This window comes from Sciurus carolinensis, chromosome 9, assembly GCF_902686445.1.
Source record: "Sciurus carolinensis chromosome 9, mSciCar1.2, whole genome shotgun sequence".
Lineage (NCBI taxonomy): Eukaryota > Metazoa > Chordata > Mammalia > Rodentia > Sciuridae > Sciurus > Sciurus carolinensis.
In genome coordinates, this window is record NC_062221.1 from 61,755 (window position 1) to 85,768 (window position 24,014).

Consider the following 24,014-nt stretch of genomic DNA (forward strand, 5'->3'; position numbering starts at 1 on the left):
TCACCCTAAAGAAGTGATAAACGTTTGAGGAGACCAATATGTTTAACCTTGTTTAAACATGAAACAATGTACACATGTAAGGAAGAATTACATGGTACATAAATATGTGCTCTCTGCCACATCCTGCGTGGGGAGGGGATAAGTAACTCAGAGGTGTGGGCCAGCTGAAAATAAAAGTCTGAAATGCAGTATTAATAAATAAAGCACTGGTGCTCTTAGTGAGAGGGATAAAGTAAAATTCATGTTCACACAGAAGGTTCATTGACAAATTGTAAACAGAATGAGTTTTCTCCTGTTCAACAACATGAGGGGTTTCTCTGGCTTCATGATTCCTTTGTTGAAAATGAAGATGAAGACTATGCAGGATATACCATTCCACCAGCACCACCAAGGCCTGATTTTGATGCTTCAAGGGAAAAACTGCAGAGGCTTTAAGAAGGGGAAGGACCAATGGCAAAGGAAGAATTCACAGACATGAAACAGGAGCTGGAAGCTGAATATTAGGCACTATTCAAGAAGACAGTTACTGAGCCCGAAGTGTTCCTAGGTCATGTGGCAGCACATCCTAGGTTGAGGAAAGATCTACATTCCATGTCTTCATGAATATAATTGATATTTTAGTGTGCAAGGAAAGATTTAAAAAGAGAAACTTGAAGATTTTTTTAAGAACATGGTCAAATCAGCAGATGGAGTAATTGTTCCAGGAGTGAAGGACGAAGACGATTACTTTGAGCATGAAAGGAACATTCCTTTTAGAATATTGTAACTGAGTTAAGGATGCACCTGCTAAGTCTGATAGGATGACAAGGTCCCACAAAAGTGCTGCAGTTGGTTACAGTAGAATTGGTTCTTCATTATGTGCTTTAGGAACCCAGGATTCTACAGATATGTGCACGTTTTTCCTTAAAGTATGACAACTGTTTGATAAAACAAGAAAAACAGGAGCAAGGGTATCTGCTGATGAGGACCTCAAACCTTCTGACCTTCCGAGATATTACTTAAAAGAATCTCAAACAGCTAAGGGTCTCCTTTCCAATGACCTCCGTCACTAGCGATTATGAAAACGCTAACAAAGTACTGGATAAAGCAAGAGCGAAAAGTAAAGATGTTCTACAGGCTGAAACTTCCCAACAGTTATGTTGTCCGAAGTTTGAAAGAATATCTGAATTTGCAAAACAAGAACTCAGAGATTTAGAGACAAGAAGAGTTGCTGCATTCCGAAAAAAATCAGTGGAACTTGCAGAACTAGAACAGTGCCTGGCAGAGTTCAGTGGAGACACACAAGCCTCATGCTTCTTCCTGTTGCAAAGGGCTGCCTTCCTTTCAATCTTATTTTTGTTTTCTAAATGATGTTAAAGCACTTATACTCACTGGAAACTAAGCAGCTGACAGAGTGCCCCTACTTTTCTTTCTGAGAAACAGTGGAGCAGTGCTGTGCAGAGGCGATGCCAACCTGCGAACTTCGCTCCGCTCCTCTAGACTGTCTGTGGTCACGCACTTGGGCCATGCAGAAGCCCGACATTCGGTTTTTTGGGTTTTTTTTTTTTTTTTACTAGCCTCTTATAACTGTGTTTATTTCATAAATAGTACTCCTATGACTGCCAATCTTACATACCTTTAAATAATTTCTGAAGTTTAACCTTTCTAAAATATATTGTTCAAACAAGATAAAGATTGCCTTTCTGAATTTTTCAGTTTTGTTTTTAAAAAGCATTGTATATTTCAGACATTCATTCTTGTAAAGCTTCTTAATCAAACTTACGTTAAATTAATCAATGTAGAAGGTTTGGGCCAGACTATGTAATCTTTTAGAAGTATGATTTCTGAAGGAAAACAAATGTTTTCCTTGAACTTGTAGACTAAACCAGTTTTTGTAAAACAACCAGTGACAACAGTGGGAAAAAAAAAAAAGAAATAGAGCACCAGGCTGGGTGGCACACTTGTAATCCCAGTGGCTCAGGAGGCTGAGGCAGGAGGATCGTGAGTTCAAAGCCAGCCTCAGCAAAAGTGAGGTGCTAAGCAACTCGACTCTGTCTCTAAATAAAATACAAGATAGGGCTGGGGAGGTGGCTCAGTGGTTGAGTGCCCCTGAGTTCGATCCCTGGCACAAAAATAAGTAAATAAATTAAAAAGAAAGAAAGCAAAAGATACAGAAAATATTTTTTTAAAGTGGGAGCTTGACTGGTGGAAAAGACCTGATGGATCTGATCCTAACAAAGGGAAAAGTCCATGCATGCATTGTGAGGAAGGGTTCTTCAAGGCGAGGAAGAAGTCAGAAGCCGCGGAGAAGCTGGCTGGCCGCAGACGTACCACGGGCCAGTCATCCTTCCTCCAGGCAGGGCACCTCCAGGCTGTGGGACCCAAGGCTGGCAGGCATCTGGATTTAAAGCTAACGAACTCATGAATCCCACACCAGGCGTGGAATCTGCCCCATGAATGGCAGTCACCTGCAAACGGGCCTGTCTTTCAGCCCTGTTGTACGGAGAGAAACCCACAAGGGCAGCCTAGCTGTCCAAGGCTGTGGAGATCAAAGCAATAAATTTATTGCCATTCCTGACAATGTACAGCTTTATGATTTTATGAACCACTTGAATAAATTTAAGCAAAATAGAAATTCATGTAAATATACAAATTCATTCGCATATTCTCACCGAATCAAAACCAAACCATAAGCATACAACTCAACATTAACCTAACATATATAAAGTCATATCTTTCTGTGACTTCATATGTACTTTCACATATATCCAAATATACGCACATATATAGATATGTATGCTCACATCCAAACACTAAACCTCACCCTACTAACCTTAATAACCCAACCTTGAAATACTCATATATAAAACCATATACACCTACACGAATATCCATGAATATTTTGACCATATATTTAGATTTTCACATATATGTTCATAAACATGTTTACTTATATATTTATACTGTATGCCAAATTCAAATTGTAAAGCTCCATCTAAACATTAATTTATTCATGGACTAAACCATATATATTTATAGGTTTTCATACATATATTTTAGATATATATGCATATTTATATTTATATATACTGACATACATATATATATTTATATATACTTTCAAAATAATCCTATTTTGAAAGTTATTCCTAACCCTAACACTAATCCCAAATATTAAAAACTTTATATATAAACCATACATATTTACATGAATATCCATATATATATGTATTTATAAATTCACTATGAAATCATATCTATGCTCATATATATTCATTTATACTGCTGTAAGAGTTCTCTTTAAATTAAAATGTAACAATTCCCCTAAATACAAAATGTTCTATATATAAAAGCATACTTATATTTATATATATTTTAACATATATATTTATAATCACATTCACATATGTGGATCTATATGGATATATATGTGTATATATACATACATACATATTGATATATATATGTTCAGTTTTACAAAAACCTGTACCTTTTTCTACCTTAATCCAAAACATAAATTAAAATGTACATATTGACATATATATTATTCGTACATATGTATTTTACATATATGTATATCCAAACACTAATAGTATCATTCTCTTTTTTCTATAATTACCACTAAAATTACCCATCATATTCCTATTTACATATCTACATATATTTGTATTTTCGCAAATTTAGTTATATACACATTTATGTATCCATTTTCTTGTTCATACAAATATTTTTACATATTTATATATAGTACCAAACCTAACTTTAACCCTAACCCTAACCCTGCACATAATGGTATTTATGATTATATACACTCATATATGGTCATGTATGTTCACACATGGTATTTTAGAGTAAGAGGCCACAGTGTGGTTGTAAAGACAATGGCAATGTCACAGGGCAGCTCCTGCAGTACTTTAAGAGGCTGTTGTACACACTCCATTTGTATTTGAGGCCAGCTGGCCGGTGGTGCACACTTGCCATCCCAGGGACTGGAGTGGCCGAGGCAGGGGGATTGCAAGTTCATGACCTGGTCATTCAGTGAGGCCCTAAGCAACTTAACGAGACCTTGTCTTAAAATTTTAAAACTGAAATTGCCTGGGGATTTGACTCAGTGATTAAATGCCCCAGGTTTCAAATCCAGGTACAAAAAATTAAAATAAAAAGCTATTACATCTAGAGTTCAGTCATTGTATTAGTTTTATTTGCTAAACTGTGTATATCTTATTGGTATAAAGTTATTATATTAGTTTAGATGTCAGTATTTGGATATTATATTGCTTTTAAAAGCCAGATGGCAGCACTTTGGATCACTCACCTCTTATCTTAATATTTGCCCTGTGAGCAGGGATATCGTACTTTGTCGTGAAGCCTGACTCAATTTAAAAGAACCCAGTGTTTTATATTGAGGTAATTTCAGGTGAACACTGAGTCAGGAATGGTGCAGACAGACCCACGTGCCCTTGACCCATCCTCCCCTAGTGACCCCATCTTGAAACCCTGTGTTGCAGTCTCATCAGGTCCTGCTAGAAGCAGCCAGGATGCAGAAGCCTCTGGGGCTGAGGGCCCCTCCTGTCTCCTTCTTGCTGTCAGCTCTGCCCCTGCCCAGCCCGTCCACGTCCTTAACCCCTGACAGCCTTGAAATGGTCCTCCACATCTATGACCCAGTCATCTCAGCAATGTCGACTGAGTAAACTCAGGCAGTGTGTAGACTCTTGGATTGCTCCGTGAGAGTCTCTAGGGACTTATCCAAGCTGCTGTGTGTTAACACTTTACTTTCTCTTTGCTAAGTGGTGTCCCAAGCTCTGGACGTACCCACTCCTCTTAGTTCAGGAATCCCTGTGGCTAAGGACGTTGAATGGCTTCCCTTTGATTCTATTCTCTTTGATCAAAGCCCCTTAAGTCTTGTGCATTTTCTGTAAGAATCACTTGTTTTTGTTTCTCTTGTGTTTTGAGAACTTACACTTGCAAGATAGTAGCTGTTTGCTCAGTGTGTGTTTTGAATCTTTCTCTTTTCTTTGAAGGGGGTCACTGGGTTTTGAACCCAGCATGTGTTACCACTGATCTACTTCCCTATTTATTTGTTATTTTGTAGATATGGGTCTCACCAAGTTTCTGGAGCTGGCCTCTAGCTGAGGCTGAGTTGATCTTATCTCCGTCTCTTGAGTCACCAGGATGACAGGGTGGCCAACACACCCACCTTGCATTTTTCTCTCAGTCTGTAACTTTTTCTCTCCCCTGAGCAGATTATCAGTTTATCAACCTTTCCTTTTCTAGGCTGTACTTTTTGTCAAATCTGAAATGCTTTGCTTAATCTTTTGTTCCAGAGATTTTATTCTTAGTTTTTTTTTCCCTAAATGTTATGGTATTACAAGGGCCTGACCTCCTCAGTGGGTTAACCCACGTAGTAATTTAACAATTTAAAAGGAGCAGGCTGGGATACAGCTCAGGGCAGAGCACCTGCCCAGCACCTGCGAGGTCACTGGTTTGATCAACACTACTGACAAAAGTATAAAAATAAAATGGTGACTTGAATGGTCTTACTGGGAGGTGTTGAAAATGACAAGCGGGTGGGGTTTGGCCAGAGAAAGTGGGTCCCTGGGTGTGGCCTGGGAGTGCAAGGGCCCTTACCTCTGACTCTGCCCCTGCTTTCTGGCTCATGCCCACTCACCGTGATGTCTGTGCAGTGCTGTTGGCTGACCACTCTGATTCCATGAGTCAAAATAAACCTCAGCTCCTCCGAGGGGTTCTCGTCAGGCATTCTGGTTCGTGATGAGGAGCTGACCAACACTGTCTTTCGTCAGGCCCATGGTCCACTTGGAGTTAACTCGTGGGGTTTTGTGACTTAGCTCATTTCCTTTCAGACAGTGGTACCTGCACCACTGTTGAAAGACCACCCCTCTTTCTCTGAATTAATCTCCTGACTCTGTTAAGTCAGCGGGCACGTTCCCGTGGGTCTGTTTCTGCTGCTCTCTTCCAGTCTGTTGTCCCTGGCTCTCTCCCTCTGCCAGTTGTAGCAGGCGGTCTTCAGAATGTGGTCGTGATGAGTCTGGACATTTGTTGGACTAACGTCTGGACATTTGTTGGACTAACGTCTCCACCTATTATTTTTCACACTGCTTCAGCAGTTACCCTTCTTGTCAGGGACCAAGAAGTTCTCATTCTGAGAACATTCCGACCTTTACAATAAGCAGCAGCACCCCTCCCCCCTCCTGGCTGATAATTCTGACAGTATGGCGCCTATGGTGCCGTCCCTGCTTCTCTTCCGGGACTTCACCTTCCCGCCCTTGCGAACCTCACCTTCCCGCCGGCGCGAACTTGCAGCCTATCAGGAGCCCAATAGAAGAACACAGACAACCAGGCTGCACCTCGTCATACCCCTCATTCCCTGAGCATATAAATACCCCTGTGTGAACAATAAAAATTTGCAGCTTGATCAGAATTCCTGTCTTGCTGCCTCTCCCTGCGTCTCTTGTCCCTTCATTCCTTCTCTCTTAGGTTTGCCGTTCCGCGTTGATGTCCCACGGGTCGGGACACCTTCTTCCGACTTTCACTGCAGAGTCGACAGTGGTCATGTCCGTATCTGAAAAGCCTGCTGTGATTTTGACAGGAATGTCCTGGCCCACGTGCACTGGTCTTCAGTATTTTCCTGCAGTAGGTGGCGCCGTGCTTTATGCGTCAATCATTAAACAAGTGCGACTGACTGGAAGAGGCGAGCCTGTCATGTCAACACACACTTCTGTTTCCCGGGTGCTTTCTTGCTGATATGCCCTCGCACCTCCTCCCAGTGTTCCCTTCTGGGCAGAGACTTCTTGGGTCATTCCACAGGGCAAGGCTGCTGACTAAAACCATGTGTTTCTCTTCACCAGGTAATGCGTCCATTTATTCTCCATTCTGAATGGTGTGGCCACCTGATTGAGAATTTTCACAGCTCTTTTCAACCTGATAATTTTGTGCTGCTCTCCTCTGGCCTTTGTCTTTGTGAGGAAAGGTTCACTGTCATTCAAAAAACTGCTGGTGTAGGACTCAGGTCGTGCTGTGGTGTGGAATAGAACTGGGAAGCCGCGGAGGGCGTGCTGAGCTCAATCCCGCCTCTGGGTGCTTTTTCTGTGATAGGAGACAGCTGGTGTCTTGACCGCTGATTCTCACAGGAAGGGAAAAGGCAGAGATCAGGAGGTAAGCATCGTAGTCCCGCTGTTCCTAACAGATGGAGGGCGCGCGGGCAGCAGTGGGCTGACTCCTTGGCACTGGCTGGCCGCCCCAGAAGCAGGTGTGCTGGTGTGGGGCGGAGCACAGGGACCCTCTTCCGGTGGTTTAGATTTTCTCATGAAGTAAGAGGCAACAGAAGGGAGGTGTTGGAGACACAGAGACAGCGTTCGGGATGCTTGCCACAGGAGGAAAACGTGAACTGGGTCCAGGCGGTGGGCCTCTTGAGCAGCAGGAGGACCCGCTTGCAGGTGAAGCGAGCTGGGCGGCTTGGGGTAGGGTGTTCTCAGCTGTGCACACTTGATGGGGAACGGAAAGAGCATTAGACCTGTCCAGTCTGGGTTCTGCCAGATGAAGAGGGAAATGGAGACAGACGCGAGGGGAGGGATGTAGTGAGGGTCAGAGACGAAGCTGGAAAGGAAGCTGGGACGGTGAATGTTGAGGGTGAAGGGAAGGCATCAAGAGCATGTGGGCCCCGTTGTCTTCAGAACTGTGGAGACCGGCAGATCTCTGGCGTATTCCTTCTTAGGGTTGCTTAGAGAGGGTCTATTTGTCTGGACACTGAAGGCAGCAAGGTGGGTAGCAGGTGGTGGTGCTGCAGAACTCAGTTAAGGTGCAGAGATCAGGTGAGATCGCCCAGCAAGTTGGTCTTAGGGCCTCGCCTCCACCTTGGGCTCATGTGGACCTCAGCTCCCTGCAGTCTCAGAGCGCAGTGGCCAGTCCTCAGGCAAGAGGGAAGGCAGCATGACCAGAGGGCCTGCAGGCGAGCGTGGGTTCCCCAGTGCAGCACAGTCCCGGGACCTTCTCCATGCGTGGTGCTTGTGGAGGGCTCCATGTGCACAGGCGCCGCAGCAGAACTGGCTGTGGTGTCCAAAGGGACAGAGCTGAAGTCTCGGCTGGTTTCTCCAGGACTCCTGGAGTGTCACAGCTCCAGGCACGAGCATCCTGAGCTAGTAAACTCAGCCTGCAGCTCAGTGCAGGTCCCTTGCCCAAGAGGAGTGGGTCCCACCCTGTGGACGTAGATGGTCACCCCGGCTTGATGTGCTTGACCTGTGTTCTGCCTGAGGGAACGGTTTGCTGGGGTGCTTGTTCCTGATCCGTAGAGCAGGCACGACGCCTCTTAGTGCACAGTGATAAGACTGTGGCCAGAGAGTGATGAGATTTCTGAACCATTCCTGACAGTGTGGGCACTGGAGAGAGGCCGAGGCGATGAGCAGCCTGCAAGTCCCACACATCCCAGCCGTAATTTTTGGGACCTGTTACAAGCCTTGAAAAGCTGGGCATGGCGGCTACACCCGCTATGCCAGCCACTCAGAAGGCAGAGGCAGGAGGGTTGGTACCTCCAGGCCAGCTCGTGCCACTCAGGGAGACGCTGCCTTACCGCAAAATCAGGAGAAGAAGCTTGGAAATAATAAATGAATTTCCTACCTCTTCATACTCCTTCCTGGTGGAATTTTGGCCTGGGGAAAATGCTGGTTCTTCCTGTGGAATAGCCAAAAATGCAGTGACCCAGGTGTCCCGGAATACTACAAGCAGCCGCTGGATCATTGCCTGCCTGTGGGCTGTGCAGGCAGACATGAGCTTCCGCAAGAGGGGCTGCTCGGCTTCTTTACGGTGGCGTGCAGACCAGCAAGCACGCGTTTCACCTGGGGCAGGAACGGAAGAGGACATGCCTCAGTGGGTGCAGACCGTCTAACAGGTCAGTGCTTCCGTCAGGAGGCCGAGGTCTCAGCTGTGAAGACGCCGTCCTTCTCAGGAGGCTGCGATTGTCCCCTTCGTGGGAAGAGCAGCACCAGCCGAGACTGGGTATCCGGAGGACCCTGACCCTGCCTGTGCTCAAATGGGAACCAAGGAACGAGGATCATGATGGAGCAAAAGCTGTCCTGTGACATCTCCTCAGAGTCCCCTCAAGCCCCTCCACCTCCCAGGGCTCCACCTCTCCCTCCCTCTGTGTCACCCCTGCTTCCTGTGGGCCTCGCTCAGGGAGGGCCTCCCGGGCCTCCTCCAGCTGCCTCCACTTCCCAGAGCTCCACCTCCCCTCCCTCAGCTCTCACCCCACTTCCTGTGGCCATGCTTAGGAAAGGTCTCCTGGGCCTCCTCCATTCAGCCTCTGCAGTTAGGCTTGGCCTCTTTCCTCTGCGATGATTGATAATGTACCTTCCAGGGCTCCTCCACATCCACCAGGGAAAAGACAGGTATGGGGAACGTGGCTATTTACTTTTGGGTTTTGATGACAGGTACTTTTGGAGTGGTCAGTCAATCTGGAGTTAGCAATGACCTTTGTACAACTGTGAGTGTGCAAAAACACACACACACACACACAGAATTTTGTCCTTTGAAATTGTGGCATTGGTGGCATGTGAATGGTGTATCAATGTTTTAAAAGTAATTTCCTCAGATTGCTGATGACCAGTCAGGTTTAGGTCCACTGGACTTGGGACCACCTGAGCGGGATTAGGCCTGCGATGTCACACAGACCCAGGAGGGCTATTGGAGCGCCAGCATTTACAGCTGCACTCCCCAGGTCCTGTGAGTTTTGAACAGGGGATGCTATTTTCAGGTTGCACCAGGACCTAGAGCGTGTGTGTTCAGTTGGGCTGAAGTGGAGTTCGGGTATTTGTCTCCCAGGGGAGCTTAGCAACCGCTTTTCCTGTAACTCTTTGTGAAGAGTACGTGTCACATTGCAATTCAACACCTCAGGGCAGCTATTACACCAGCTTTCAGTGCAGAGCTGTGGTCACCACACTGATATGAAAGGCCACGGAGCAGCTAGGTGTCATTTTTCCACCCTAGATTATGGATGTGATAATGGTATTAAAAGCCACAGGGCAGCTGTTACACTAGCTGTAGGCGGTCTGGAATGGATATTTTATTACTATTAAAGGCCACTTGACAATATCACATGTTTTAGACGATATAGTTCACCTACCACATTATTAAAAACCACAGGACAGATACTATGTTAGTTTTACATACAATAGTATAAATATGACATTAATATTAAAAGTCTCAGGGTAGCTATTATGTGCGTTTTTGATGCTGTCGGAAGACTTACATTTATATCACAGGCCTCAGAGGAGCTATCATATAAGTTTTAGAAACTAGAATATGAATATCTTATTAGTATTAAAGGCCACAAGAACCCTATTACATCAGTTTTAGGCTCTATATTACTAATTTGTGATACTAATATCATATTAGTATTAAAGGCCACAGGCAGATATTACATTAGTTTTAAAAAATAAGGTTTTGATATTATATTAATATTAAAGTCCATAGGGCAGATATTATATTCATTTTAGATGCTAAATTATAAATATCACATTATTATTAAAAACCACAGGGTAGATATTATATTAGTTTTACAAGAAATTATATGGATATTACAGTAATATTAAAGGCCACAAAGAAGCTATTATTTTCCAAAATTATTTTATTATTATTTTATAGTATGACTAGTGCATTAGTAAAGGTGACATGCCAGCTTATAGTCGTTTAATATGCTATAGTATACATATTATGTTAGTATTAAATGACAAAGATCGGTTATTTTATTAGCTTTAGAATCTATAGTGTAGATATCTTATTAATACTAAAGGCCACAGTCCATCTATCACATTAATGTTGGATGCTGTACTGTAGATATTAGTAATAAGTCCTCAGAGCAGCTATTACATTAGTTCTGGAGGTTGTAATATGGATAGCACATTAATATTAAAGCCTATGAGGCAAATATTATACAAGTTTAAGATATTATAGTATACATATTATTCTAGTATTACAGGTCATAGGGAGATGTTGGAGGTGTTTTAGATGCTGTAGTATGTATACTGTATTTGTATTAAAGGCCACAGGGCAGCTATCGTTTTAGTTTTAGATGCTATAGAATATAATATTTAAGGCCACAGAGCAGCTGGCATGTCAATATTAGATGCTATAGTAAGGATATCAGATTAGTATTAAAAGCCATAGGGCAGCTATCATGTTAGCTTTAGATGCTACAGTATGGATATCATAACAATTTTAAAGGCCAGCTATTGTATTAGTTTCACATGCTACAGTATGGATATCCTATTAGTATTAAAGACCAAAGGGCAGTTATTATATTAGATTTAACTCTATAGTTCGGACATCATATTAGTGACAAATACCCTAAGTGGATATTATAGCAGATTTACATGCTCTATTATGGATATGATATTAATATTAAAGGACACAGAGCAGCTGTCTTATCAATTTTAGATGCTATAATAGAAATAGTAGTATTAAAGACCAGAGGGCAGCTATTATATTAATTTTAAATGCTACACTGTAAGTTTTAGGTGCTATATTATGGATATTATGTTGCTATTAAAGGCCACAGAGAGCCTATTATACCACTTTTTGATGGTATAGTATGGATACAATATTAATAGTAAAGGGCCACAGAACAGCTATTACATTAGTTTTAGAGGCCACAGTATCGATATTATATTAATATTAAAGGCTACCAGGCATCTATTAAGTAGTTTTAGATGCTGTGGTATGGATGTCATGACTATTATAGGCTACAGAGCTGCTTTTTTATTAGTTTTAGATACTATGATATGGATATTATATGGTAGTAAAGGTCAAAGACTGGGTATTATAGTGTATTTAAATGCTATCTTGTGGATATTACATTAGTATTAAAGGCCATAGGGCAGCTGTTATTATTACATGCATATTATATTAATATTAAATACCAAAGTTCAGCTATTATATTGGTTTTAGATTATATACCATATATATATATATATATTATATTACTATAAAATGCCACAGGGCAGCTATTATATCAGGTTTAGATGCTATGATATGGAGATTTTATTAGCATTAAAGACTACTGGGCAGATATTTTATTAGTCTTAGATGCTACAATATGGATATTTCATTAATAAGAGTATTAATATTGACATTAGAGGCCACAGAAAGCTATTATATTACTATTAGATGCCATATTGTGAATATTATCTTAATATTAGAAGCCACATTGTGGACATTTTTTTTTTATTGTAAACAAATGGGATACATGTTGTTTCTCTGTTTGTACATGGAGTAAAGGACATTTTTATAGTAATATTAATTTCCAAAATTCAGATATTAGTGTTGGCAGCAACAGTTTGGATTCTATGTTAGTATCAGAAGTCACAACATGGCTCTTATATTTGTGTTAGCTGCAACCATATGTATATTATATTAGTATTAATAGTGACAGTATGGCTAATACATTAATACCACGGGCAGCTACTAAATTAGTGTCAGATGCCACAGTATACATATTATATTAGTATTACAGGCCACAGTGTGGACATTATATTAAAGGACACAGGGCATGTGTTATATTATTATTAGAGGACCCAGTGTAGACATTACAGTAACATTAAAGGACACAGGTCATCTTATCAGAGGACACAATGTGAATACTATATTAAAATGAAAGGCCACAGTATATCTATTATATTAGTGTTAGAGGTCACGGCATGAGTATGTACACACACACACACACACACACACACACACTCACAGGAGTGAGCACCCCACTCATATACACACACACACATGTATATTTTTTTGTTGTTGTTGTTTTCCCTGGGGATTGAACCCAGAGGCACTTAACCACTAATCCAAATCCCCAACCCTTTTCATTTTTTATTTTGAGTCTTGCTAAGTTGCTTAGGGTCTCACTAAGTTGCTGAGACTGACTTTGAACTTGCAAGTCACTGGGATTACAGGCGTGCACCACCATGCTTGGCTATTGCATGGATATTTTATCAGCATTACATGAGTATACAGGCTACCATGCGATTATATTAGTATTAGTGGCCAAAGAGTGAATATACTCTTAATATATTATAGTATATATTAATATGTTATATATTAATATGTATATTAATATATAGGGGAGATATTAAGCTAGTGTTTGATGTAACAGTATGGATATTGTGTGTTACTGGTCACAGTGTGGATATTATATTAGTATTAGAGGTTGCAGTGTGAATATTACATTAGTATTAGCAGCCACAGTACGGATATTGTATTAGTATTGGATGCCACGTGTGGTCATTAATGTTAAGGACCACAGGGCAGCTATTATATTAGTAGGAGAGGACACGGTGTGAACATTATATTACTATTAAAGGCCACATGGCAGCAGTTGTATCAGTGTTTGAGACCACGCTGTAGAGACCGTGTTAGCACCACATTATATGGACACTGTTCTAGTATCACATGCTAGTGGACACATTATCACCAAAGGCCACTGTGGATAATGCATTAGCATCAGAGGCTACATCTGGAGGACTCGTTTGCATTATCACACAGCTCAGAACGGACACCACTGGTGTGGGAAGGTGGCTTGCCCTCTGGTGGCCGCTGGGGTTCAGCGCAGGATGCTGCAGTTCAGGGGTGCAACACGCACCCCCTCCTGGGGCTCCTGAGAAGTGGACGAAATCCAGTGCTGCATCTAGAGTATTCGAGGCTGTGATTTTGGAAATTCAAACCGAAATGAAACCCATTATCTATGATTTTTCAAAAAGGGGGAAATTCAACAAGTTTTTGGAGACCATATTGAGTGAAATGAATGTAGACGCAAACTGAAACACCTACAAAAATTGTCATAATAGTCTGTAACTAAAATTTGAGAAAACTAAACAAATTATAGAAGGAAACAGAAGAAAGTCTTTGTAATCAGCCTTAATGAGGAGGTGTGTGCATTCTGGTACTGGGGATGGAACACAGGGCCTCCTACACACTGGACAAGCTCTCTAACACTGAGCTACATCTCCAGTCCTTGGTGATGAGTTAACTCAATACCAAAAGCCAACTGACAGAAGAAAGTATTGACAACGTGCACTTTATAAAATTGAATTTTTACCAAGTGCAGTGTTGCATGCTGACAATCCCAATTACTCAAAAGACTGAGGCAGGAGGATTGCAAATTCGAGGCCAGCCTGGGAGATTGAAAAGGGATGGGATGTAGCTCAGTGGTAGAGCACTTGCCTAGCACATACGAGAGCCTGCATTCAAATCCCAGAACTAAAGAACTGAATTTTCTCCTCTATGAAAGAGGAAACAAAAAAACAAGCCACAGACTGGGATAAATTACTTAGAAACACATTTCTGAAAATGAATTTGTGATTCAAGATACACAAAGAATTCTTTAAAAACGACTAAAAACACAAATAAAATGGATAAATATCTGAACAGACACATGACCAAAGAAAATATAAAGATGGCAAACAGTCATACAAGATGATGCTCAGCATCTCAGCTCATCAGGGAATCGCACATTAAAATAGCGAGGTATCGTGGCACTGCTATTAGAACTGCTGTGCTCTGAGAAGGGGCAGGCAGCAAGAGCTGCGGGATGCGGGACCCCAGCACTCTCAGGCCTTGCTGGAAGGACACGTGGCACGGTCCCTTCAGAGGACAGTGTGACAGTCCTTTCCAAGAAAGAACAGTTCTAATCCATGACCCAACAGTGTGCCTACGACTCATCTGCATTAGACAAGCACTCTGGAAACACGTCTAACCAGAACTTCCACGTACGAATACACAGAAGATCTCCTGATGGCGATAAGATTTAAAAGATCAGAATTTCCTTCCAAAGCAGAATGCACAACCAACACAGAATGGAAAAGACTGACCTGCAAACCTGCACAGAGACACAGAAGAATCCTACCTGCTGTGCTGCTAAGTGTAGTAAGCCAGGCAGAGGCAACACACTGTATGGCCCAATGTTGATGCTGTTGCAGAAAAAACAAAATTACAGTCCAATGAGGATACACACAGGTTGAGGCCCAGGAGGGTCCCCGTGCAGGAGCCTCTGTCCACATGGAGCTGGGGAGCACTACCCTCCCTGTGCATGGTGGTGTTCAGCAACTCAAACTCTCTGAACCACTTTTCAGTTCAATCTCCCCAGAAGATGGGGTGGGGGACTCAAAGTTCTCACCTTTTAACCATCACTTGATCTTCCTCATGACCATCCTCCATCCTGAAACTGACTTAGAGACCCAGCAAGAGTCCTTATTACAGAAAAAGACCCTCCTACTACCCAAGAGATTCTGTAGGATTCAGGAGCTCTACACAAGGAACTAAACTCAAAGAACAAATGTTAGAACAAAAGATGATCCTAACCCCTCTGTCACTCAGGAAATATCAGGATTTGGGGAGCTCTGCACCAGGAACTGGAGTGGGAGGAAAATGTGTATCTTATTATGTCACAACCTATAATCTGGAACAATGAATTCAACGGTCATAAATGAACAATGAATTAAGTACATGGCAGAAGCTAGGAGCCAGGGTTCTCACTGAGGCCACGAGAAGTTACAGATAAGAAAGGGGCGAAGGTAGAGCATTCGCTGTCTAGCTTAGGAATTTATTAATACATTGGAAACAGTGACACTGACATCAAAATCCTCCAGGACAATCCAGGCCTTCTGATGCACATGTGTAATACCAGCTACATGGGAGGCTAAGGCAGGAGGATCACAAATTGGAGGCCTGTGGGGGTTCCCGGGAACCCCGGCCTTAGACATGGTCAAGATGGCGCCTGACGCTGAGCCGAGAGCGGCCGGCTATACAGTAAACAACCAGCGAATTCTAATGATTGGCTAGTTAACGATGTGACTAGAGCATGCCCCCTCGTGTACCCATCCTGCGCCTGCAGCTGTCCGCGTTCATCTCGTGTACTCTCCCTTGATTGATTGAAGTGTATATAAGCCTGGTGGGTGGGAGAGCGAGGGGGGAGAGAAACGGAACGGATGGAGCAGAAGGGCGGCAACGGCAGCAGCAGCAGCAGCAGCAGAAGCGGCGGCTGGAGCTTAGCTGGAAGAAGCTGGGAGAAGGGAAGCTGGGAGTGCGCAGAAGCTAGGGGAAAGAGAAGCGTAAGAGAAGTACTGTGCACAATAAACTTCCAAAGCTTCAGACATTTGTCGTGTCTCTCTCTGCGGGCAGAGGGGACCCGATAACTGGCGCCGAAACCCGGGAAGATGAAGGCCTTATAAAAGAAAACAAGGTAAGATATTTGAAAAAAAAAATTTTTTTTATACAAGTTGAACCGGTTATAAAAAAGTTAAAGGGTGTCAGGATGCGCAATTGGCGGTCCTGGGGACACGCGGAGTGCGGTCCGGTTGAAAGGTATCAGGAGTCCTGACGCGTGGAACGCGGGTTGAAAGGTATTGGGGTCCTGACGCGTGGAACACGGGTTGAGGGGTACCGGGATCCTAACGCGTAGAACGCGGGTCGGGGGGGTATCGGGACACGCCATCGGCGGTCCTGGCGCGTGGAACGCGGTCTAATTAAAGTGAAAGTAGAAACACGTTTGAAGCGGTCCTACGTGAAAAGCCGCTATAAAAATTTTAATGCGCACTTGATAGTTTTCCTTTCAGCAATCTCCTTGCTCCTGGCAGCTAGGCCACTGTTATTGTAATTGCCATAACTAAAGCTATTCAGATTAGTAGCAATGGGGTCTGGGTGCGGCAACCCCTCAGGGAACCATTGAAAAACAATGGGACGCCATTGAGAAAAAAAAAAAAAAAAAAAAAAAAACAGCTAAAGTAAAGAAAAGCCGCTTAGTGTGCCACAAGGGGGATCTTCATGAACAGGGTCTAATAGTAACAGAAAAGAACGCTTAAAGAGAATAAAGTGAGGAAAAATTGAGTGGTGGTGACCTAGAAAATAATTGCTCAAAAAATCTAAGAACAAGGGAAAAAAGGGAACTAAGTCTAACACAAAGAACCCCCAAAAGGAATAACCAAGTGGTAGTGAAAACTTAAGAACAAGGGAAAAAGGTAGGAGAAACCTAAGCCTAATAAAAAGAGCTTCAAAATCTGTAGAACCTGCCCGTATTTGAGGAGCAAATGGAGATACCATCAGCCATTAGAAAAAACTTTAAAGAGGCAGTTAAGACTATGCAGAGCAGTGTTATTTGGAGAACAATGGCTAATTGGAGAGCTCAGCTGTTGAAACTGCTTGCAGAAACATAGTGGCAAGGTTTCCCGATAGAAATGTTAATAGGAGAAGGCCAATACGTTTCAATAGATGCATAAAATCAGCAGCAAGGAGATAATGCCCTAACAAAAGATAAGAGATAACTATAGTAAAATCTGTTACACCTTATGCCCCAGGGCTATGTCCAAGATGCAGAAGAGGAAGTCATTGGAGTGGTGCCTGTCAGCCTATTAGAGATGGGGAGGATGATTTCTTAGGGTTGAATCCTAGACTTCAAAGAAAAACGGGAGACAGGGCCCTCCCCGGGGCCCGCAACAAATATACGGGGTAATTCAACAAGTTCCCCGACGGTGGTATCCTCCCACAGAGAAGGGGAGCGCAGAGCCACCTCAGGAAGTGCAGGATTGGACATCTGTGCCACCTCCAGACTCATACTAACCCCAGATATGGGGGTGCAGATGATTGATACTGATTGGCATGAAAAAATCCCACAGAACAGTGTAGGACTATTATTAGGTAGAGGTTCCTCAACACTAAAAGGACTTATAGTACACCCAGGGGTTATTGATCCTGATTTCACTGGACAAATAAAAGCCTTGGTCTCTTCACCAAAAGGAATTACGGTCATCTCTCCAGGGGATCGCATTGCACAAATGCTTATATTGCCCAGTCGACATTCCTTGTGGCCCAGTGAAAATACAAATAAAAGACAAGGAGGTTTTGGATCAACAGGAACCACTTTAATAAACCTTACTATGGATATGGAACAGAGGCCCCTCCTGAAATTAAAAGTGGGAAATATGGAATTTACAGGTTTATTAGATACAGGAGCAGACAAAAGTATTATTAGCGCAATGGTCTGGCCAAAGCACTGGCCATTGATCACAGCAGCTCAGAGCTTGAGAGGCTTAGGAGTAGCAGAGAGCCCCAATCAAAGTGCTTCCTCATTATCGTGGAAAGATACAGAGGGACACACAGGAATATTTCAGCCATATGTCTGTAATGTTCCTATTAGCCTATGGGGACGAGACGTCCTGCAGCAAATGGATATGAAACTCACCACTGATCAGACTTACCAAGGGACTCCTGTAAGAAATATGTTACAAAATATGAACTATGATGATAAAAAAGGATTAGGAAGACATAGCCAAGGATCTACCCAACCACTGCCTTTACTTCCACCAAAGAATGATTCTCATGGATTGGGTTTTTCCTAGGGGCCACTGATGAACCATCAATCCCTATAGTATGGAAAGATGATAAGCCTCGCTGGATTCCACAGTGGCCCCTAACAAAAGAGAAGCTAGAGGCAGCTCATAAGTTAGTACAAGAGCAGGTACAAGCAGGTCATTTACAACATTCTACCTCTCCTTGGAATACTCCAATCTTCTTAACAAAGAAAAAATCAGGAAAATGGAGGTTATTACATGATTTAAGAGCCATAAATGAACAAATGTACCCTATGGGACCCGTCCAATGTGGACTCCCTCTTGTTACTGCACTACCAAAAAATTGGCCTACTATTATTCTGGATTTAAAAGATTGCTTTTTCTCTATACCCTTACACAAAAATGATTGTTGGAGATTTGCCTTTACTTTGCCCTCTCTTAATCACACTCAGCCTGACCAGAGATTCGAATGGACTGTGTTGCCTCAAGGTATGGCTAACAGCCCTACTATATGTCAAATATACGTAGATAAAGCGTTAACAACTACTAGACAAAAGTTTAAGAGATTGTTGATTTATCACTATATGGACGACATACTTATTTGCCATCCAGAAAAAGAAGTTTTGTTAGAAGCATTACAATTTATAACTCAAGCATTAGAAAAGAGAGGACTAACGATATCCCCTGAAAAATTACAATTAGAGGAGATCCAAGAATATCTGGGTACAAGGCTCACTGCTACTACAGTCAGACCAACAAGGTTGACCATCAGGACAGATCAATTGAATACCTTGAACGATTTTCAGAAACTCTTAGGTGACATTAACTGGATCAGATCCTATTTAAAATTATCCACAGGGGAATTAAAACCTTTATTCGATATATTAAAAGGAAATCCTGACTTGAATTCCCCTAGGAAACTTACTCCCGAAGCACGGATATCCTTACAGCTAGTAGAGAATAGACTTCAGCAGTGTTATGTTGATCGTTGTGATCCTACTCAACCATTAAGTTTAATCATAATCTCAGAGAAGCATACCCCTTTTGGCATAGTTTGGCAAGGAGGACCTCTGCAAAGTATAAATCTCCCTAGCTCTCCAGCTAAAACATTGCAATCATATCCCCAAGCTATTGCCCAGGTAATATTCAAGGGAATAGAATCTTGCATTACTGTTTTTGGAATCCATCCGTCTATTATTATAACTCCTTATTCCACTCAGCAAATTAAGTGGTTAATTAATAATGATGATGATTGGTCAGTATTATATTGTACCACTTCAGCTCAGTTCGATAACCATTATCCCCAACATCCCTGGATTCAATTCTGTAAAAATACTCCCATAGTTTTTCCAAAAGTGACTAGTGTCCAGCCTCTTAAAGACTGTGTAACCATTTTTACTGATGGCTCCAAAAATGGAGTAGGTGCAGTACTTATCGGTAAACAACTTCATACCATAATAGTTCCACCCAACTCCGCGCAGGTTACTGAACTTGCAGCTGTAATATTAGCCTTTAAATTGGCAGATAATCAGCCATTCAATCTTTTATCTGATAGCTTATATATCGTTAACGCTTTACAGGTTCTTGAAACGGTACCCCATATTTCTTCCATGTCCACGGTAGCTTCTTATTTTACTACGCTACAAAACCTTATCCTACAGCGTAAACATCTTTTCTATGTAGGACATATTAGAGCTCATTCTAATTTACCAGGACCTTTGGCCAATGCTAATGACTTGGTAGATATGGCCACCAAATCAATTTTTGTCTTTTCCATAGAGGAACAGGCAAAACTCTTTCATGAAAAATTTCATGTAAATTCCACTACTTTGAGCAGAAAATTTCCTATATCTAAATGTATGGCTCGACAAATAGTAAAAAATTGTCAACATTGTGCTCCTTTAATCCCAGTACAATCCTTTGGAGTTAACCCTAGGGGACTGCTGCCTGGTCATATTTGGCAGATGGATGTAACCCATATTCCTGAATTTGGTACTGTTAAGTATGTACATGTGTCAGTAGACACTGCTTCAGGGGTCATTATGGCTTCCGCTCATTCTGGAGAAAAGGTAAAAGATGTCATTCAACACTGCCTACAAGCATTTGCTGGCTGGGGCATACCTAAAGTTATTAAAACAGATAATGGTCCTGCTTATACTTCCAAAAGCTTTCAGTTGTTTTTACAAACATTTAACATCCAATCAGTCACTGGCATCCCCTATAATCCTCAGGGACAGGGCATTGTGGAAAGAGCACATCTTACTTTAAAAAATTGTTTAAATAAACAAAAAGGGGGAATAGGAGCCTCCTACAAGTCTCCTAAAGATAAACTTAATTTAGTTCTTTTCATTCTAAATTTCTTAACTCTGGATAGGGACGGCCATTCTGCAGCTGATCGACATTATAGTCCCCATAATACTTCTCAAGTATGGGCAAAATGGAAAGATATCCTGACAGGTTGTTGGAAAGGACCGGATCCAGTCCTTTGTTGGGTCCGAGGGTCTGTTTGTGTTTTCCCACAGGATCAACAGACTCCAGTCTGGATTCCAGAAAGGCTAATCAGAGTTTTACAGCATACAAGTGATGCTGCTCCTCCTTACAATGGCGAGTTTGAGCCTTCCTCCAATAACGAAAACTCATACGGAAAGGCAAACCCGGAACCTATGGGCCATTGTTAGCCTGGCCATATTTTTCATTTCTGACTAACATATTTTTTATCCTTCCTTTTCTTGTTTTTCACCAATTCCTCTACAAGTCTGTCAATTCTACTGATGATTTTTCAGGTCATGCTGTTTTTGGTGACAAGGATATTTCTAGCCTTTCTTTGCCTTAACAGGAGGAATTTCTGCACTTTGCCGTTGGAATCATACTACAGATCAGACCCAGAGTAGAGCAACTCGTTCTGCTGACCCTAGCTGTGATATTGCTTTTCCTCCTACGTCAGCTTGTGTATTTTCTCTTTTTCATGTTTCTGCCAATTAACATTTCTAATAATACCTCCTAACTGTTCATTAACTGTGTCCTATCTCTCACAATACTGGAATGGTTCTTTTGCCACCTGTGCAATTTGCACATTTCTATCTTCCTACCAGTCCTAGTTTCTGTTGTAGATATAGAATTGCCAGTGCTATTATCAAGAAACAGAAGAGGCTTTGACATTGCAACAGCCGTGATCACTGCCACCACAGTCCTTGCAGTAGCAGCATTGACACAACCACAACAACGATCATTCGGCCGAGAATGCAGTTGCAGCCTTACAGACCATAGAGACTCTATCAGAGAATGGACTCATTATAAGAACAAGTGGATGCTTTGCAAGAACTTTTGGGGCTGGGATGCGTTTATTCCCTGAGAGCTGCTTTGTGTTACCCATATTGTAACTCTATTGGGATGTATATTGTTTCTGTATTTAATATGGCTATAAGGTTCTTCTTCTGTTTATAGATTTGTCAAACAGTGGGCAAGCTTAGGAGCTATGGTGGTACTCCTCTGCCTTGGCTTTCTTCTCTTCGTTCGTTTTGGCATGCATCTGCAAACTAGCCAATAGAGAGATCAAATTATTTTTCATCAGGCCATGACCACCCTAAAGGCCGACAGCCCCCCATTAGTATGGCTCTTGATGCTGGATCGGTAGTCAAAGACGGGTAATGAAGTAGGTGGCTGTGTACCAACCTAAGACAGGAGCTGCAGCATGCTCTGCAGGCTCTGATGACGGGTAAGGACATATGCTGACCACTCAGCCTAAGACAGACACGGTCCCGAGCCTTAGTTTAATATTAAAGAAGGGGGATCTGTGGGGGTTCCCGGGAACCCCGGCCTTAGACATGGTCAAGATGGCGCCTGACGCTGAGCCGAGAGCGGCCGGCTATACAGTAAACAACCAGCGAATTCTAATGATTGGCTAGTTAACAACGTGATTAGAGCATGCCTCCCCTCGTGTACCCATCCTGCGCCTGCAGCTGTCCGCGTTCATCTCGTGTACTCTCCCTTGATTGATTGAAGTGTATATAAGCCTGGTGGGTGGGAGAGCGAGGGGGGAGAGAAACGGAACGGACGGAGCAGAAGGGCGGCGACGGCAGCAGCAGCAGCAGCAGCAGAAGCGGCGGCTGGAGCTGAGCTGGAAGAAGCTGGGAGAAGGGAAGCTGGGAGTGCGCAGAAGCTAGGGGAAAGAGAAGCGTAAGAGAAGTACTGTGCACAATAAACTTCCAAAGCTTCAGACATTTGTCGTGTCTCTCTCTGCGGGCAGAGGGGACCCGATAGAGGCCCACCTGAACAATTTAGTAAGACCCTGAATTAAAATAAAATTTATAAAAGGGCAGGGGATATATGTAGCTCAGTGCTTGTCTAACATGTTTAAGGCCCTGGGTTCAATCCCCAGTGCCAAAAAATTCTCCAGGTCAGACATCTGATCATAGACAACCATGGCAGGTGTAGAACAGGGCAGAAGCCATGTCATCAACCTCCCCAAATGACTAAACTAAACCTGCACTTTGTTTGTCCCACAATATAAACATATCTAACCTCTGCTTCTACTAATTTCAAATATGATAACTTTTAAATATAGTAAAATAGTATTTACTCTTCTAATGGATCCAACAAATGTGAGATAAACTCGACTCTATTCTAAAAGCCAACTTATAAGCACATACGGGCACGAACATCAAGATAAAATGTAATCATGGCACTTACCACATGAAATAACCCTAAGTTATGATCTCAAAAGAAGAAATTCAAATTTCTGAAACTGAAGCACACGGGTACATCTGTAAATGACACTGTGAACAGAGGTGAGACACCTGATAGAGTTCTCCAACAATGATTCCTGTGATGCACAAGGTCTGTGCGTCAGAAGGCCCAGCCCCTCGCTTGCAGGGGAGAGAACTGACTTTCTGATAAATGTAGATCTTTAATGAGTCACAAGGATATGTTTCCTAAATTTGAAAAGTAGAAAGTTATGTTTTTAAAGTTTATTTTCAGTAAATGTATCTGAATTACAAAAAGCAGCTACTGACTTGTCTCTTACATATTGTAACGATTTAAGTCCTAAGGAAACTTATCGAGAACAGTTTTAGGTATCATACTATATCAATAGTTGGCATTAAAAATACCATCTTCCTGTTTCTATCTTCTAAAGTTGACTGGAAATTTTTGCTTAAATAATTTTATCAAATTTGGGAGAGAGGGTTGGGGAAATAGCTCAGTTCATAGAGTGCTTGCCTTGCAAGCACAAGGCCCTGGGTTCAAGCCCCAGCACTAAAAAAAAAAAAAAAAAAAAAAAAATTGGAAGAGATATGTGGTGTGTGTATATGTGTAAATACATAATCTTTTTAAACAATACCTCTGGATACCTCTGAGACTTGGGTCCTGTCAAAGGCATCCTGTGTGTGCATGCATGTATGCGTGTGTATGTGCATATGCATGTGTGTGTGCATGCTTGCACATGTCTATGCCTGTGTAAGTGTATGTGTGCATGTGTGTGTGCGTGTGTGTATCGTTCTGGGAACGAATCCAGGGTCTCTCACATGCTAAGCAAGTGCTCTTGCCACTGAGTTGCACACATGGTACCTAAAGGTGTCTTAATAAGCAGAAAATAATTAAAATCATTCCAGAGTATCATGAGACTTTTCAAAAAAGACAATTCTCTCAATCAAAACCGAAGTAAGCTAAAAGTATATTTTTAAATGTTGCTGA

At 42.3% G+C, this 24,014-nt stretch overlaps 1 pseudogene; it reads left to right on the top strand.

The window, feature by feature from the left end:
• The first annotated feature begins 204 nt into the window (after positions 1-204).
• The window catches only part of LOC124992796 (sorting nexin-6-like), a 29,575-nt pseudogene continuing 5,765 nt past the window's right edge, over positions 205-24,014 (top strand).